This window comes from Cryptomeria japonica, chromosome 3, assembly GCF_030272615.1.
Source record: "Cryptomeria japonica chromosome 3, Sugi_1.0, whole genome shotgun sequence".
NCBI lineage: Eukaryota > Viridiplantae > Streptophyta > Pinopsida > Cupressales > Cupressaceae > Cryptomeria > Cryptomeria japonica.
Window position 1 is genome coordinate 760,359,642 of NC_081407.1, and position 13,303 is coordinate 760,372,944.

Sequence of the window (13,303 nt, forward strand, 5' to 3'; positions counted from 1 at the left end):
CCTTGTCCTGATATAAACTTATCCCCAATAAATGAATATAATATGATAGGCTTGTTAAGCATGGCATTCCCAACCCTTTTCCCATCTGGAGTTGCACTCCCACTGCAACCATGTACCAAACATGTTCATTTACATGAATATGCTCTCCACTTAATGAGATATGTTGATCAAAGATTTGGACAGCATGTCAGATTTTGCTATTACATTTACAATCTAATTATGAGACATCATTCGCAACAATCTGTAGCTATCTTCATTAGAACTAATTTGGGAGAGCCTATCCCACCCACTATGCAAGTGCTTCATGAACGATTGCAAAACACTCCTGATGATCAGTTGCCAAATCAATTGTTGTGATTTGGTGCAGCACTTCGAGGCACTCGTGCATATTGGAGTAAATCTAGAAAAGAGCTTACTGCAATGATCTTCCAATTGGGGACCCTGACACTGTTCTTTATATTGAGCTCAGCTGATACTAAATGGCCTAATTTGCATAGGCTTTTCTCTAAAAATGATAGCCAAAACACACAATTTACAAGAAAACAACTTATAGACCATGTGATCTGCAATCCACATATAACAACATTATACCTTCACAATAGATTTACAATATTTCATGAAGAAGTTATTCAAAAGTTGTTCCAAGCAAAGGATCATTGGTATAGGTATGAATGGCAACATCGTGGCTCAGGACATATTCATGGCTTCTTATGGCTCCCTGGAGCACCAAATATGGAAACCATTGATTGGACAGATGATAATGAGGTCCAAATGGCAAAAGCTTTTTTTGACAAATATGTTTCTACTTGGAATCCTCGCAGCATAGCAGACCGCATGAATGCAATACACTACACTACATTGGATGATCCATGTCTAGCTGATACAAAAAAAATCTTCTCCATAGACCCTGCATTAGATTATGAGGCATTACTAAATACTTTATAGAGGCACACAAAATGCACAAAACATACATGCCTCAAGAAAACAGGTCCCAAACTTGAATGTCATTACAAAGCTCCATGGGTTCTACAAGAGATGTCTATGTTGACAGTTGAGAATGACAACAAGCCATGCTATAAACCTACAAGGAATGATGATCATTTGAATATTCATAATCCTTGGATGCTTTCACTATGGAGAGCTAATATTGATTGTCAACCAGTCACTTCAAAAAAAGCTATCCTCCAATACATTTCAAAGTATGCTTCCAAATCAGAAAACAAATCGCAATCCTATATTAAAATGCTGAAAATGATAGTGAATACAACTAAATTTGAAGATAGCATCTTATTAACATATCCGAAATTTATGATGGGCATAGTAGCAGACCGTGATATCAGTGCACAAGAAACTTGCCATATGTTATAGAAATTGCCTCTTGTAAGTTGTAGTCAACAGTTTGTCTCTCTAAATGTTGGCAGACAAATATTGCACTGTGTCATAAAATCGAATAATGGAACTGACCTTTAAACAACTTATATCCATGCTTATATGCAGTGGCCTTTTGAATTAAATACAACAAGTATGTTACAATCAACACAAGGGTTCTCATATAATTCTCAATGCAAAAAAAACAAAATGGCAAATCAGGGATAAAAAAGCAATTGTGACTATATATCCTCAGTTTATAGAACCTCCAGATGAAGATACCGATGAGTTCAAGATTTTTTGTTGGTCTGAACTGCTGCTATACAAACCATTTCATGACATCCCAACTGAGATAGAAACTTCAAAAGAACAAATTATAACAAATTGGAAAAACTTTAAAAAGACTAATTACAATCATCTCCACAGCCAACAAATTATAGATGATTACAGCCCTCCAAATGAAGATGACAGTGACAATAATGGTTCTCAAAATCAAGATGATACAAATCTATACGAGTGGGAATTACTATCACAAATGGGAGCTACAAATAACTTTGCCCAAAATGATCTACAAATTCTAGGCCATCGTGATTATGATATTAACTACTTGTGGGGTGCAACTGTTGTGGATGATGAATTAGATTGTACTACTCTTCAATTCATAGCTGCAACCAAGCTATAATTCCAACATGCTACCATGCAAATCTCAACTCAGGACACACAAAAAATTCAGCTATCGCCTAAACAAAAAGTTGCACTCGACATTATTCTACAACATCATAATAAACAATCTACAACAAAACCTATACGAATGATTGTTCAAGGCACCGCAGGCACTGGTAAATCATTTTTAATATATTGCATTAGGAAACAATTGAACATATCTACAGCTGTCAAGCAAAACCCATTGCTTGTTTTGGCACCAACAGGTGTTGTTGCATTTAATATACAAGCGACAACAATCCATGTAGGGTTATGCATACCTACAAGAGAAATGCATCCTTTGACAGGGCAGTCATTAATGACTTTGCAACAACAATTGAAACATATTAAATATATCTTGATAGACGAAATGAGCTTTTTAGGCCCAAAATTACTACTTAATATAGATAGTCGTTTGCGCCAAGCATTCCCTGACAGTCAGCATGAAAGCTTTGGCGGGGTGTCCATAATTCTCGTAGGTGATCTTGCTCAGCTCCCCCCCTGTAATGGATAAACCTATATATGCATCTCACTCTACAGCCCTCAGTTTATGGTATTCTTTTACTAGTGTCGTAACGTTGGACACTATTTTTTGGCAACAAGGTGCATCTATATGACAGCGGCAATTCATAACACTCCTTCACAACTTAAGAAATGCTCAAGCACTGCAACATGATTGGCAGTTTCTGATGTGCTAGACAAATGTAACATTAAATATTCAACAAAAGAAGGATTTCAACTCATCAATTCATTTATTTGCAACAAATGAATCTGCATGGTTGCATAACAGGAAAACGCTCAAAGAATTAAATTTGCTTGTCGCTCTAAGTTTAGCTAAAGTTGGTAAGCAAACAAATACTGAATATGACAATGATGAACAACTACCATTAGAAGTATTTATTTCTATAAATCAGCAAGTGATGTTAATAGCTAACTTGTGGATTGAAGTTGGCCTTGTTAATGGAGCTATTGGTCTCATCAAAACAATTGTATATGAAAAAAATACAAAACCACCAGACTTGCCAAAATATGTGGTCGTGTAATTCAAGGATTATAATGGACCTCCATGGGATATAGCACATCCAAAAGACATACCCATTTTGCCAATAACATGAGGCAGGCGTACGCAAGTACCTTTGACAATGTCCTGGGCCATCACTATTCACAAATCTCAAGGACTTACATTAGACAGAGCTACAATAGACATAGGTAATACTGAAAAGAAAGGACTCACATTCACATCTATTTCAAGAGTGAATTCAATTGATGGGATACGAATCGAACCACCATTCTCTTTTGAAAGGTATTCCAAATTGAAAAATAATGCTTATACAACCATTAGAAAGAAAGAAGAAACTCATTTGCAGCTATTGTCTAGCCAAACAAATATCTATTCAACTTAAAATCCTCTAGTCCATAACCACCTTTGTTACATTCCTCTACTTTCAACAAGGTAATTACAATTTTACATGGTCTTATCTCTTCAAAATATGTGCATTCTTAATCATCCCTGGTACTAATTCTTTTCACGTTACTCTTCATTTTAGTTTGCACTCATTCTAAGACATCCTCCATGCTGCATTGAACACTACACACAAGTGTTCCTATCTACACAGTCTGCAATGAAAGTCTAAAGCTATATTAGGTATAACATAGCTACAACAAATTGGCCATCCACATCACTCACTGCTCCAACATGTGCAGCTATCTCAAGTATGATATTTAACTTTTATTGTTTCAAATATACTATGTTCATAAATTTTAATACTCCAACATCCTCCATGCTGCATTGAACACTACACACAAGTGTTCCTATCTACACAGTCTGCAATGAAAGTCTAAAGCTATATCAAGTATAACATAGCTGCAACAAATTGGCCATCCACATCACTCACTGCTCCAACATGTGCACCTATCTTAGGTATGATATTTAACTTTTATTGCTTCAAATATACTCTGTTCATAAATTTTAATGCTCCAACATTACTTTATCTCCCTTTTATCTAACTTGCCTCTTTGTAAGACAACTACAATACATTGCATGTCCAGTTCACTTGTTGTCAATCAACCATTCAATGCAGTTTTCTATTGCACAATGCAGGTATACATACCTATCAAACATACCAAGTTTACATTCTCTTCTTTTTATGTGGCCATGTAATTCTTTCAAGGCATATTCAATGCTCCCTTCAAAACATCTTTTCAGTTTCATTGTATACATTCATACCTAGTACAAAAAAATAGAGAACATTTTTGATACAATCTGATTTGAAACATCATCCTACTTCTGTTGCTGCTCTAACATTATATATCTATGCAAAAATTAAGAGCTTTTCTTCATGCCATTGTTAGCCAAAGTTATGTATTACCTAATATTTTTTCCTTTTTACACTTTTCTACTCATTATGTGGTTATTTTAAAGGCAAATAAGGCACAGGTTAGAGGTGCTTCCTTGGGGTAAGAACTAATATTTACTATAACAGTTAAACTTTCATTCCTTTAGACAATAAGTGCAGATTGTAGATTCCTTTATTTTCCTATTTGTTTTGAATGCAACATACACTTTTATAACAAATCTTCCAATCAAATCAATTAATAATCATAGTTTTGTTTGCCACGCCACTTCAATTCTTGTAGCATTTCATGATGTACTAGAAGATAGCTTGAATGCTCCATGTCATCTACAAAAGGTTACCAATGAGGTATGATAACTAATATGTAATTTATCAATGCATTGGTCTCTTTTGTAGAAATAGAGCATTTTCAAATCATCTTGTCATGTCACTACCCATCTGGGACTGACTAGATGTGGCAAAAATTGTTTTTAACATATATTATAGTTCAAATTTACCTTGTTTAATCATTCTTTTATTGTCTATGTTTAAAATTTTAGTTTCGTTTTTAGACCCTGCAGTTATCTTTCATCTGAGCACTACTCTTTAACGTTTTTATTTTCTTATCAGTTGATGTCAACTTTGGGTATAGATGCAAAACAACTTATAATTTGAAACAGTCATCTTGCTCTCTTCACCAATACTTATGATTTTCCTGTGCATATGTCCTACACATTTTGTCAGGTAATAATTTTCCTATTTATTGCTTTTCATTATATAATCTATGGTGTTTATATTTGATAATAGTCAATTTCCCGTCTATTTAAAATTTTCCACGTTCATACATTTTTTCGTTTGTGAATACTAACATAACTCGCCTTTTTGTTACATAAATAACTATTAATAGAAAACAACAAGCCCATACTCCCATTCCATACCATTGACAAACCAACAATTACTACACCAGCTAAATGTTATGCATTAGAGGAATATCTTAAATGGCAGCAACCAAATACAAATATGAGATGTCTGATATAATTGCTCAGCACAAGATATGCAGTGCTGGAGTGGTCTCTCACAAGGTAATTAAATGAAGCAAAATTGGTTTTCAAATTTCAACTTTCAAAACAATAACATTAGCTAGTAAGTTAGTTTTTACATTTGTTTATAGCATAATTGTAGTGTAAAACTCAGTTTAGTCTAAGGATACAATTAGACTCAACCAAGAACTCCTAAAACAAATAGATTTCAGCAGCCTCGGAAAATCATTAACATTATTATTTAGATTATTTCTTATATATTTAAATATACTTGCCAGAATTTTGGCACTTCCAAAGTCACAAAGCTTAACTTGATGAGTGTGTCGATTCACCTGTCCAACCAAGCAGTAAATCCCACATACATAGTGCAAAAGAAGTATGAACTCAAATATTTTATGGATACACACAAAAAAAACATTTCTAGAAACATGCATATCATTTGTGTTGACTATTCTTTAATGATTTTATATTGTTATGAGTTGATATCAACTTTGGTTATAAATCCAAGATAACTTATAATTTGAAACAGGCATCTTGCTCTCTTCATCAATACATGTGATTTTTTTGTGCATATGTCCTGCACATTTTCTCAGGTAATAATTTTTCTATTTGTTGCTTTTCATTATATAATCTATAGTGTTTATAAATTAAAAAGAATTGCATGGCGATATACAGTTTTTAAAGTCTCCTGGTCTCCAGGTCTCTACACCTGTGTCCTTACAAAATTTGCAGGCACCAAAAAAACCACTTCAGGATGTTTTAAAACTTTGCTGCATTTCATTTTTATCACACTAATTATGTGAGTTATAGCTTTCAATCAAATATTTTACATTGCTCCCATTTTCACTCTTGTTATCTTATCCATTTCACTTGAATAATTAATTGCTTTCCAATTCCTTTCTTCCATTTTACATGATAAAATTAATTAATTTTCGCTTCTCGTTGCAGGAGCAATTGTCCTTGGAAAATTTCCTTAATGCGCTCTCCATGATAGTTCATTCCTACATTCAATTATTCCTACATATTTTCTAAGGTTGCTCTTTGCTGCTTTCTGTGTTGACTACTCTTTAATGTTTTTATATTGTTATGAGTTGATGTCAACTTTGGTTATAAATCCAACACAACTTATAATTTGAAACAGGCATTAAAAACCATTACATGGCGATATACAGTTTTTAAAGTCTCCTATTCTCCAGGCTGCTACACCTGTAAGTATAAAACTATCTCAGGTATAACACAGTTGCAACACATTACCCATCCACTTCACTCACTAACTACTTTATCTTTCTTTAAACTCACTTACCTCTTTATAAGATGGCTACAACCCATTGCCTATCCACTTTAATCGTTGTCAATCAACTGTTCAATGCAGTTTCATGCTGCACAATGCAGGTATACATACCTATCAAACTTTCAAAATTTAAACATATAATTACATTTTAATGTGAATTCTTTAATATCCAACTAACTTTAATTGCATCTTCATCTCTAACATCTATATCCACTTTTTTGGGATATCCTATATGTTGCTATACCAAACATTACTAATCTCACAGACAGGATTGCTAATATGTTTCATTGGTTACCTTGCACTTTCAAGCCTCGACACTCATGAATTGTAAGTTTTCTTTCCACCTTCTTTCCTCTTATTTCATTATTTCTCGTCTCGTTCTGATACTATAGTCCTCTTCTCTTTGTTTATCATTTGCCTACATTCTCATCTTTATACAGTTTGCTTTCCTGTCACTGAAATACAAAGAATAGGTGCTTTGCATTGCTCTTGTATCCAAACTTCACTAGCCACATCTGTCAACATAATAATTTTGCAGTAAGCTCTCTTATTTTCAACTCTATTGCTTGCACCTTTTTAATCATCATTACATTTCAAAACTCTTTGTCTGGCACATGTACTTCACCCATCTATATCACAAACCTATGCCTCTGTTTTCCTTACAAAATTTGCAAGCACCACAAAATCCACTTCAAGATGTTTTAAAACGTCGTTGCATTATAGGTTTATCTGACTAATTATGTGAGTCATAAATTTCAATCAAATATTTTTCATTGCTCTCATTTTCACTCTTCTTAACTTTACCATTTCAATTGAATGAATAATTGCTGCCAACTTCCTTTCTTCCATTTTTACATGCTAACATTATTTTATTTTCACTTCTCGCTGCAGGAACAATTGTCCTTGGGAAATTTTGTTAATGTGCCCTCTATGATATTTCATTCCTACATTCAATTGTTACTACACATTTTCTAAGGTTGCTCTTCACTCTTTTTTTGGTAATTCTTCCACCAACTAATCTCTACATTTATCATTTCTTACAGCTCCATGTTTTTTGCACCTTTTCATTTTACATACTCTTCTCGACAGGATTGCATATCATACACACTGCATTAATTACAAATTGCCTCTATTTTTTCAGGTTGCCAAAGGACCCATGCAGCAATTTACAACTTCCCTTCTCTTGCACAGAACTTCACATTGCTTACATTAATTCCTTCTATATTATTATTACACCACAATATATCTCTTGCATTTATTGTACTTAATTTAAACTCTTCTCACATTTGGACATGTATGTTTCTACAGTTGACATTGCACAATTACAACACTAGATTCATTTAATCTTTGTCAAATTTCTGTACATTTTGAATGTTACTATCAGCTAGATATATCGGATATATGGCATTGTTATGGAGATTGCAAGTTTCATCCATTTCTCATTTCTTCGAATCTCATCAATAATTACTCTACACATACTGTTCCTTTCCTGCCTATCAGCTTTCCATTGCACACAATAAAAACGTACAACTGCTAGTTAACCTAAATTGAAAGGCTATTCTACGTTACAATGTCTCACATTCTTGTGAGTTCGTTATACTCTATTTTATATTAAATAAAAATCTTATAGGAGCAGTCAAACGTAGAAGGTTAATAATTCCCCATGCAAGTGAATATATTTAGTTGCGTCGTATGCAACTACACCGGGTGTGTTCATAGTTTCAAGAAACATTCGCATAAATTAGTTTTTTGAATTACTGGTATGAACATAAATTCAACTATTTCCTATCTCTATATTTGCAGTTCTTGTGAGATTTACCTAAGAAATGCTTTTAAGTGACAATCGAGATAATATAAACAAACATTGGCTTGACGTTCTACCACTACGCTTCAAATTTGAGAAAAATATTATTCGATATTTTCCATATATTCGTCTTTAGTGAAATATGATAGGAGAGTCTCGGCAAACAAAACTAAAATAACAAAGAAGCCTCATTCCGTGTGCTCATGCTTGTAAAGTAACAGAATTGAGGGATTTCAAAGAATTTGTGTATAATGCACACATTTGGTCTAATAGCTGGAACCTTTTCTGCAGGTGAGAACACCTGAAGTTGCAGTGATAGAGCCCACAATAGAGCAAGGTCTTGCCACCATACTCAAAGCTTTGGCATGGCTTGAGGATGCTTTAGCCCCTGATGTTGTGAAGAATGCCCCATTTAACATAAGATCTCCCACTGATCTCCAGTTGCCTTCTGTTGAATCTTGGTGCTTTGTAACCTGCACATTACCCATAATATAACTATACTACAACCATTGAATACCAAAGATATAAGAGACATGAGTTGTACAGGTCTTTTACCTCCTTGCGGAATCGATAATCAGGAGCAAGGAATCTGTTACCTTGGCTGTTAATGGTGGGGTTTGCACTTTCCCCGATTGCATACATTTCCCAGTGGGTGTAATCATTGTTCACCACATGAAAGTATCCATGTCGACATCTACATCATAACGTTAATATCTTAAAGACTTGAGCAAATAAACTTCAGCAAGATGTATATTCGTGGTCTTTGTGCAAGGAATACAGTTTGTTACAAAATTCTATTCACACCTAGGCATATGTTGAACAAGACCTTCTCCAAAGTGGTTGAAAGCAACTGTTACTTGCATTTTGACGTCCTCAGTGTAGGCGTCGCTGTGTCCCAGGAGCATCACCTGCAAAAAGCCAATAAATATTGGACTTGAGAAATAGCGTTCTATCGACAATTTAATAAATACTCACATTTTTTTCGTTCAAATCTAGTAATAGGCTTTTAGTACCCTAAAATCCTCGGATAAAAAATACAATTGTGAAACCTAATTTCAAAGAAAAGTATATTTATGGTAGACCAAACAAGCAGTTTTGAGCACCTTGTCATGGTGAGTGAAAAAGCTGTTTGAAATGGTTATAGGAGTGGAACCCATGATGGCGTCGATCAATCCATCTGCGCAACTTGACAATGAACAGTGGTCAACCCAAATTGCGCTTGATCCAAAGATGGAAATCCCATCTCCATCACTCTTGGTTCTAAACCCATAATGGGTCGGGGAGCTCCTAACATTTGTATTTCCCGCAGGTTTACAGTCGTGGATATGAACTCCATGAATGATAATATTGGTCACATACTGAATTGTAATGCAAGCTCCATTTGCTATATATTGGCACCTCTACCATCAATAGTCTTATAACTGTTCATGATAAGCTCCTCCTTGAGCTGAATAACCATATCTCTCTGGAAAATAATCCAGAGAGGTTCGGTTTGAATAACAGCGTGCCGCAGAGTACCAGGTCGAGGATTGACCGGGTCATCGTCATTTGGATCTGTAACTATATAAAATGGCGAGAGGTTCGGTTTGAATAACAGCGTGCCGCAGAGTGCCAGGTCGAGGATTGACCGGGTCATCGTCATTTGGATCTGTAACTATATAAAATCTGCCATTCTTACCTCCAATGGCGTTTTTGCCAAATCCGACGGCACAATCAGCCAGTCTCTTTCGGTTGTTAACCCAGTTAGGATCACAACGCCAACAGTCATTGATGGGGTTCACCGTTTCGCACGAGCTCAGCTTTGTTTTCGAATTATTTAAACTCCTGCAGAATAGTTCTGGAAGTAAATAATCTCACTGTCTGTAGTATATGCTAGCTATAAAAAAATGCTAGAACTTTGAAATTCTCTTAAATGAACTGACTTAAATATCTGTTCTGTAGTGAATTTTCTTTCATTGAATCTGTCTTAACGACGACAATTGTTAATTATTCAATGGCATGATGATATGGGTGATAGAAATTTGTTCTATAACTGCTGCATACCAACTACAGTTACAAGAATAATATTATAGAAATTACAGTGAAGAAAACGTCGAGGAACAGCATAAGAATAAATAGAACATTTATAATAAACCTTGTCATTTAGGATTTCATACTAATGTACCAAATTCAATAAGATATTGGATTTCATTTGTATACTACCATAAATAAATTCTCTAAAATGTCTAAATCATCTGAAAGGCGAGATGGTTACCTTTCTACCATTTGAACTACAAGCTCCGGCTTTTCAACATGATATTTAGCACTATTCTCAGCCTTAGTCATATTGAAGGGGGTTCTTATTGATTCCACCGTTACTAACTTGAAGAAAAAGAAAGCAAGAAGAAGAAACAATGGCTGTAAGGCTTGTCTGCTCGCCATTTTGGATAGGAGAAAACCTGCAATGGTTGTATTACATGCTATGGCTTGTCTGCTCTCTTATATACAAAATCATCATGTGCAAAATCTGTAGCGAAGGGGGAATCTTGACCCCGCCGTTTGAAATATGGTTGTATGCACGTTATCTCAGTGCGATTATTACGGTGGTAATGCACATGACTACCATCTATAGCGCTTGACCTTACCTATACTTATAAACAATAGTGAGTAATGATGTGATAGAGCATTCCTCCAACGTTTCTTAGAATGTTTACTCCGACGTTTTTCTGAATTGAGAGTTTTCTCCAAATCTATTTGAAAAACATAGATATAGAAACTTTCATGGATGTGGTGGACGCGGCATTTTATTCGTGTCTGCTTTCCATGGTGACTCCATTGAGTTATTCAGAAGCAGGCCTGGAATTTGACGGCCACCCCTACCTGTCATATAATTTTTTATGACAGTTTAGTAATTTTAATGCCTTTCATTTTACGTTTTTAAAAAAATGTTAAGTGTCAATTTTTTTTAATTTGTGAACAGTTTAATATAAATTCTTTAAGCTTCATAGAATTGAAGTTCCAATAAAATTCAATTGAGGTGAAAAGAAATAATTCCATAAAAAAAAGTAAAACTTTGAAAAACAATAATAAATTAGTAATGCACTTAAAAAATTTTAAATTTACTTGTAAGTTTCTAAATTCAACCCAAAAATCTTGTTTATTATAAAAAGAGAAACCATTTAGATTTTTTTATTACAATATTTAAAAAAATTAGAAATGATTATATCTTATCATTTCAATTGTTAGAAGTTTCTATATTGATATTTAAGACAATCTTTAAAAAATATTAAAAACTAAATTAACAAAGTTTCTAAATTTATATAAGAAAAACATACTAAAAATTCATATAAAAATAATATAAAATTAGAAATAATTATATCTTAATCATACCATTTTAAAATATTCTAAATAAATTCATATATTTATAATAAACATTGTAAAATAATATATATCAATATATATTACCTATTATAATATTTTACGGCTTATTAATAATTTTAAGTGTCATATATATGGTTTGTGGAAAAAATAGAATGTCGATACTTATGGTCCACTAATTTTATTAGTTGTAATATACGGTCTAAAAGTGCAAAACCGGCCATATAGCCTGTCAAATTCCAGGCCTGTTCAAAAGTAACACTTCTTTGGGTTTCACATTAAAACACGAGAAACATTGGCAAAGGTGATATGGCCCACAAGTATATTTGTCTTTGGTTATAAATGACTTTCCTCTTCCGTAATTTGCACGGGGATGGGCGACCAAGTTTGGTATAAAATTCTCGCATGTTGTTCCCGCGCTCTTCATTTTTTTTATCGTGGAAAAAATTAGAATTCCAAAGAATCTAACATATCGAAACTTAATAGATTGTAAATGTATATTTGTAGGATAAACTTCTTTATGTTAATGCAATAAAACATATATCATCATGCAACTAATGGTGGGATGATGTTATATATATATTATGGTTACAGGAGTTCCTAATTTATGAATACTGTGTATTAGATGATCTAAATAGGAAGTTAAGTTACGCGGTGTCTAAGGAAATAGTAAGGGTTATGGTATATAAAATAGATACGAGTAAAAAATTATTAAATTGAAAATTTATATGTAATGAAGAGTCATAAAAAATGAATGGATGATTACATTCGAGAAAGATAGGTCGAAGTAAAAATAATTGGAACTTTATTTGCTATGTGTGACTTCATGAGGATAATTAGGTATAATAGAGATATTTATATATTAATTTAAGGTTATTAAGTTTACAAAGATTGATTATTTCTAATTCTACATCATATCAATTTAATAATATGAACTTTTAAATAATATGTTGAATCATTCTATGTTTTTAGTTTGGATGGCTAGCTCAACCTGAAATATATATTTTATTAAACCAAATATTCAACTTTTTAAAATAATAAAGACATATGATACTATTGGAACATTTTTGTGCATTAAATCAACTTTTAATTCTATTGAATTGTATGACACACATAACTTAATAGTGAGAAGGCTTTTTAAGAATTATGAATGGTGGACTAATTGTTATTTATTTTCATCTAATAAGATCATTCATTTCTAAAGCTTCTAATTGTGTAGATCTTACTTATAAAAAGGAGCTGTGAATAATAGAAGGTTTTCTAATACTTATGTTTTTTTACTATTAGATGGAGTAATTAATAATATGAGATTTTTTTTTTATCAAATTAAAATCATTTAAATAGCATCAGCAAAAGTCCAAATAGTTCTATGTAATTGGATTTGTAAACCATTTTTACAAGTAGACAT

General features: G+C 33.3%; 1 pseudogene; it reads right to left on the reverse strand.

The window, feature by feature from the left end:
• Nucleotides 1-8,804: 8,804 nt before the first annotated feature.
• LOC131068861 (probable pectate lyase 18) lies at nt 8,805-10,959 on the reverse strand (annotated as a pseudogene).
• Nucleotides 10,960-13,303: the final 2,344 nt, after the last annotated feature.